Source organism: Lolium rigidum, chromosome 3 (assembly GCF_022539505.1).
Source record: "Lolium rigidum isolate FL_2022 chromosome 3, APGP_CSIRO_Lrig_0.1, whole genome shotgun sequence".
Classification (NCBI taxonomy): Eukaryota; Viridiplantae; Streptophyta; class Magnoliopsida; order Poales; family Poaceae; genus Lolium; species Lolium rigidum.
The window spans coordinates 102,228,571-102,235,609 of NC_061510.1; positions in this window are offsets into that span (position 1 = coordinate 102,228,571).

The following is a 7,039-nucleotide window of genomic DNA, read 5'->3' on the forward strand; positions in this document are numbered from 1 at the left end:
TCAACGACAACGCAGGCTGCTTCGCCAACGGTGGCAAGTTCCCGCAGAACGGCCGCACCATCGAGTTCGGCAGCATCCGCGTCTATTTCGGCACCATTCCCGTGCGCCAGCGCCTCTCGCCGGTGTTGGTGGCGCCGGATCCGCCAAGATGGCTGTGTGCTATCCGCGCCGCCGGCAGCGTGGAGGTCATGATGGCTGGTGCGGTCAACACCGGCAAGGGAGCTGTGGAGGAAGGAAATGAACGTGCGGCATCAACCCGCCCGGCAAAACCGCCGCTGGAGCGTGGCGCCGGCGTCGCGGGAGCATCGTCGGCACCACCGGCAACACCTCTTCAAGCGGCGATGCACACGCTGGCCACGCCCATCGCGCGAGAACATCGACCGGCAAAGGCTCGGGGAGGAGCTGGAGGCCACGCGCAAGGCCCTGCTTACCGGTGGCGCCGACATCATCCGGGCGCAGCGCGAGCTGAACCTAACCCTACGTGAGTACAACGCTGCCCATGGCTTTGCTTCAGTTAGTGCTCATGCTGCTAGGATACCGGAAAACCGGCTTAAGGCTCGCAATCTAGATCAGGATTTGCGCAAAGAAGTTCTTACCGGCAAAAGTGCATACGTATCTGTAAGCATCGTAGAAAAGCCTAAGTACAGTAGCCCGGATAAAACTATAAAAGCCGCTAAAGCTGCAGTAGAACTATGTGAATCACTTTCCGGTGACGAGTTGGCAAAGCAGCAAGAGCGTGTGAAAGAGCTGCTGAAAACCATTGAGCAGCAAAATGCTGAGCAGCTAGCTAAGCTGAACGAGGCAGTGGCCTCAAAATCCGCGCGTTCAACAAAGAATGCCGGAAGCAAGTCCCAGGGGCAGGCATCGTCCCCCCATCCGGACAAAAGAAGGGAAAGAGAAAAGAATGCACGGCAGATGATTGTGTATGATCCGGTTCTTGCCGGAAAGCAAAAAGCCGGGCAACATGATGCCGGTAGAAAAAGCCAAGGGGCGGATCGGGGCTACGCCAAGGGAGGCTATGCCGGAAACAATCATGCCGGTAGATATGAAACCGGGCAAAATTATCGAGCCGCAAGAGTGGCATATGTGGATGAAGAAATGCCACCACCGGAGTGCCGGCGAGGCAAGAGCCGCGGAACCGGAAGGATATGACGAATCAGATTCCGAGGTGGAACGAACAAGAGTCCACCGGAACCCTTTGGGGGAACGCACTGGGGAAAGATGTTTGCCGGACCGGGATGCGAGGCACGGGTTGGACAGGGTACATCTTTCCGCAATAGTTGAATGTGAGGGACCTCCTGGCCCAAGGTGTTTTGGCCCACGGATCATGAGAGAAGAACCACTCGGTGCGCAATTTCCGGTTGCCCGGGACACGAGAACGTATGATGGTACGACCAAGCCGGAAGAGCTGGTGGCAGATTATGTCACAGCTGTTTACGTGGCTGGTGGTGGAGTAAACCGGCGTTGGGCGGTAAGAATCATACCGTCCTACCTCGTAGGTCCTGCAAGGATTTGGCTTAACAATTTGCCGGCAGGAAGCATTAACGGATGGTTGGATTTTGAGGAAGCATTTGTGAACAACTTCAGCAGTACTTACAAAAGGCCAAACCGGCCCCAGCAACTTGCGCTGTGCCAACAGCGTGCGGGAGAAACAGACCGGGATTATCTCACCCGGTGGAACTCAATGAGAAACACATGTGAAGGAGTGATTGAGGCACAAGCCATTGCTTGGTTCGAGTCAAGGATGCCGGAGAGGATCACCTTTGTGGCAAAGGCTGCGAGAGAAGCATGCCAACAACCTTGGCGGAAATGATACGTGTGGCGGATAGCTATGCATTGGGAGACCCAATGCAGCCGGCGATGCAAGCTGAGCCAGAGCAGTCAAATCCGCCTCAACAGCAATACCGGGACAACCAGAACAACAAAAGAAGGGAAGATTTCCCGGATCGAAGATACGCACCACAGCAAGTTGCTGTCGTGCAAGAAAATTATGACGCCAGCGGCAGTCAGAGACAGAAAACCGGATCGCAGCCATGGGCGGGTCCTAAGAAGCAGTGGGTTGAGAAGAAACCACAGGGCCGGAAAAAGAATTGGCAAGAGCACAGTGAAATACACCATGGAAGCCGCCATGGACCAACCTTGCCGGTGGCACACGCCGAACCCGGATCACCCGTCAAACCATCTGACGAAGGATTGTTCTTGGACCAAGTACTTGATGCAAAAGGGTGCGGTGAAAGATGCGCAAGGACAAGGGTGCACCACAATGTTGCCGCCGCCGCAAGATATGTTACGCCAACAGCAACTGCCACCACCACCACCACTCACGGGAGCAAATGCTCTACCGGTACAACATCAGCCAAACGAGCGACAATACCAGCAAGTTAACCGGGTGGAGGAGAATCGTGACCAACCACCTCCACCGGCACCATTAGGCCGGAATGTTTACGAAGACCCACACTTGTGCATGGTTGTCTTTGTCACTGAGCCAACCGACAGGCAGAGCGTGCATCGCCGTTCCATGGAAGTGAACGCGGTGATGCCGGCAGTACCCAAGTACATGCTATGGTCAGATCAGGAAATAACATGGTCGTTCAAGGATCACCCGAAAATCATGCCGAATCCGGGCGGATACGCTCTTGTTGTGGACCCAATCATGAAGGGGCCAGAAACTCGAGTAAAATTCAGCAAGGTGCTGATAGACAATGGTAGCAGCATAAACATCATGTACAAGCACACCATGCGTACGCTGGGCATAACGGAGAATATGCTACGGCCAACTCACACAACTTTCCATGGGATTGTTCCCGGTTTGTCTTGCGCCCCGATAGGAAAAGTTCGGGTGGATGTGTCGTTTGGAGGACGTGACAATTGTCGTGTTGAGAACATTGAGTTTGAGGTGGTGGACTTAGATAGTCCTTACCATGCACTGCTGGGAAGACCGGCATTGGCAGCTTTCATGGCCTCAACCCATACGGCTTACCTCAAGATGAAGATGCTCGGCACCTCGTGGACCCTTGGCCGTGGTGGGAAACTATAAAGTCTCAATGGAAACCGCTTCCGCCGGATCAAACCTGGCAGAATCACTGGTGATAGCGGAAGAAAAGAAAAGAATGCAAACTGCTGTTGCGCTGGCTCAGTCCTCAAGGTTGAGCTTAGCGGCAATGAGTGGAAACTTAGCCTCACCGGCATTCAAGCCGACAAAGGAGACAAAGGACATTGTGTTGGATCCGGCTTACCCAGAGCGCACCGTTCGTATCGGTGCCGGCCTAAGTCAAGCATAGGAAAGCGCGCTCGTCAGCTTCCTCCGTGAGAATCGGAACATCTTTGCCTGACCTACTGATGACTTGGTAGGAGTTCCGAGGGAGCTGGCTGAGCACTCTCTAAACGTCCGGAAGGATGCTAAGCCGGTGCGTCAACCTTTGCGCCGGTTTGCAGAAGATAGGAGGAAAATCATTGGAGAAGAAGTGACAAAGCTGTTGGTTGCCGGTTTCATCGTGGAGGTCACGCACACAGAGTGGCTGGCTAATCCGGTGATGGTCGAGAAGAAAAAAGATGAGAACACGGAGGCACAAGCTCCAAAGGTGTGGCGCATGTGCATCGACTACACCAACCTCAACAAAGCTTGCCCAAGAGATCCTTTCCCTTTGCCCAGAATCGATCAAGTGATTGATTCTACTGCTGGAGTGTGAGTTGTTGTCGTTCCTGGATGCGTATTCCGGCTTCCACCAAATCCCTACGAAAAAGAAGATCAAATAAAAACTGCGTTCATTACCCCGCACGGGGCTTATTGCTATGTTACAATGCCTTTTGGTTTGCGCAACGCTGGTGCAACGTACCGGCATTGTATGCAAAAATGCTTGTTTGATCAAATCGGAAAGAATGTGCAAGTTTATGTGGATGATATTGTGATAAAAACTAAAGTAAAAGATACCTTAATCGATGACATCAGGCAAACATTTGATAACCTAAGACGGTTCCGGATGAAACTCAATCCGGCAAAATGCACCTTTGGTGTCCCTGCCGGCAAGCTGCTTGGTTTCCTTGTGTCAAGCCGGGGCATTGAGGTCAATCCGGTAAAAATCCGGGCAATAGAAAGAATGACTATCCCACGGGAGCTGAAAGATGTGCAAAAGTTTACCGGAAGCTTGGCATCGCTAAGCCGGTTCATAAGCAGGCTAGGAGAAAAGGCCTTGCCGCTCTATGCTTTGATGAAAAAATCGGATACTTTCGTCTGGACCACACAGGCAGACGCAGCATTCAAAGAATTGAAGAACATGCTCGTAACGGCCCCAATCTTGGCCTCGCCCTTGGAAAGAGAACCTATGTTGCTTTATATAGCGGCAACGAACCGGGTGGTTAGTGTTGTGGTTGTGGTGGAAAGAGAAGAGGAAGGAAAAACCGTCCAGAGGCCGGTATACTACCTGAGCGAGGTGCTCTCCTCCTCAAAGCAGAACTACCCACACTTCCAAAAAATGACTTATGGCGTGTTCATGGCCGCCACGAAGCTCAAGCATTACTTTGAGGAGCACCCCATGAAGGTGGTGAGTGAGGCACCTATCTCCGATATCATGGGTAACAAGGACGCCAGCGGCCGGATTGCAAAATGGGCAATTCAGCTATCACCATATGTACGGTGTATGAAAGAAGAGATGCCATAAAGTCGCAAGCTTTAGCTGATTTCTTGGTCGATTGGGCGGAGATACAATACAAGCCGCGAGAACACAAAATAGAATCTTTGGAAGATGCACTTTGACGGATCCAAACTCAAAGAAGGTGCAGGTGCCGGTGTGGTACTCACCTCACCTAAGGAGATCACCTCCGGTATGTTTTACAAGTGCACTTCGGGGCATCAAACAATGTCGCTGAGTATGAAGCTCGATACACGGGCTTAAGGTCGCAAAAGAAATCGGAGCGCTCCGGATCATTTGCTACGGCGATTCGGATCTGGTGGTGCAACGGTGTTCGGAGATTGGGATGCAAAAGATGCCAACATGGCTTCATACCGGTTTCATGTGCAAAAGATTGCCGGCTTCTTCGAGGGATGTGAGTTTCACCATGTACCGCGGGCTGAAAATGAAGCCGCGGATGCTCTATCCAAGTTGGGCTCATCTAGGCAAGAAATTCCACCGGAATAGCCTTGGCACATCTAAGAGTTCCATCAATCAAGCCAAGCCCGGAGTCGGAATCAATTTTCGTACCGGAGTCGCATGTGGTGCCAATGGAGATTGACGAAGGAAACCGGGGGCTGCTCCGGCAAACTCGGGGGCTGTACCGGTAAACTCGGGGGCTGCGACGCCCATGCCGGAGGAGGCAATGCTCGTGGACAGCATGGACATAGACATGCCGGTGTTCGTGGTTAGAGAAGCGCCATCTTGGGTTAAACCTATTAAGGAATTCCTGGTCAACGGCACCTTGCCGGTTGACGAAAATGAGTCCGAGAAGGATACGAGAGGAGGTCCAAAGCTTACACTATCATCAACGGTGAGGCATACAAAAGAAGTGTTACCGGTGTCCTCCAAAGATGTGTGGAGCCGGAAGAAGGAAGAGAAATGCTTGAGGAAATTCATCGAGGAGAATGCGGGCACCACGCCTCGTCAAGGGCACTGGTGGCAAAAGTGTTCCGGCATGGATTCTATTGGCCAACGGCTTTGGAAAATGCGGAGGATATGGTAAGAAAATGCAATGGGTGCCAGAGGTACGCCAAGCAAAACCATACCCCAGCATCCGGTTTAAAAACCATACCGCTAACTTGGCCATTCGTTGTCTGGTGCTTGGACATGGTTGGACCATTTAAAACCGCAAGGGGAAACATGACCCACATCTTGGTAATGGTGGATAAGTTCACCAAGTGGCTGGAAGTGAAGCCTATCGCAAAATGTGATGGCCACACAGCGGTAAAGTTCCTAAAAGATGTAATTCTGCGGTATGGATACCCGCACGGTATCATAACTGACAATGGCTCAAACTTTGCTCAAGGAGAGTTCAAACGATTTTGTGAAGACAAGAACATCCGGTTGGATTTGTGCTCAGTGGCGCACCCACAAGGCAATGGCCAAGTTGAAAGAACGAATGCTTTGGTACTTTCCGGTATCAAACCAAGACTCATTGATGCAATGGAAAAATCGCCGGGATGTTGGATCGATGAGCTACCATCGGTCTTTGTGGAGTCTAAGAACAACTCCGAACCGGTCCTACGGATACACGCCATTCTTCATGGTTTATGGGGCGAAGCGGTCATACCAACCGACATTCTCCATGATTCCCCAAGGGTGCAGCTCTATACCGAAGAAGAGGTAAAGGAGGCCCGAGAAAATGATGTGGACTTGCTAGAAGAAGCAAGAGAACTAGCTACGGCAAGAACAGCCATTTATCGAGCAAAACCTCGAGACGCTATCATAGCCGGAAGGTTAATCCAAGAGTGTTCCGAGAAGGGGACACTGGTGCTACGCCTAGTGCGGCGCACGCGAAGGCCGGCACAAGCTTTCCCCTCCATGGGAAGGACCTTTCATTGTGAGCAAGGCTCTCCACAATGATGCCTATTACCTAATTGATGCACAGGAATGGAAGAAAGGAAAGGCGGACAAGTCAGGAGAGGAGACCAAACGCCCATGGAATGTAGCTTTGTTGCGTCCTTTCTACTCTTGAAGTGGTGCTTGTAAGAGTTCCTTTTTGTACCTTAATTGCTATGAATAAAAAGATGTCGGAACCTCGAATGAATCTCGGGGACTACCCTTACTAAGTTGCATGAAACATGTTTATTTTTTACATTGCCGGTTGCTTATTGAATGTTTTTTCTTTCCGGTTTAGTAATGTGCTAGACCATACCGGAGTCTTCGACTCTGCTTGTTGTCCATAACTTGGCTTCATGGCAAGCAAGATAAACCGGTAGGGGATAAGCACATGAGCTGCGGAAGAGAGAGCGAGGAAAGAACAATCCGGAAAAGTTTAACTAACCCGGTTATACCGGTTTTTGCAAAAATTTCGAGTTATTTCTAAGTTCAAGAAAATGCTTGCTTGGTAAAAGAACTTTGTGCTCATA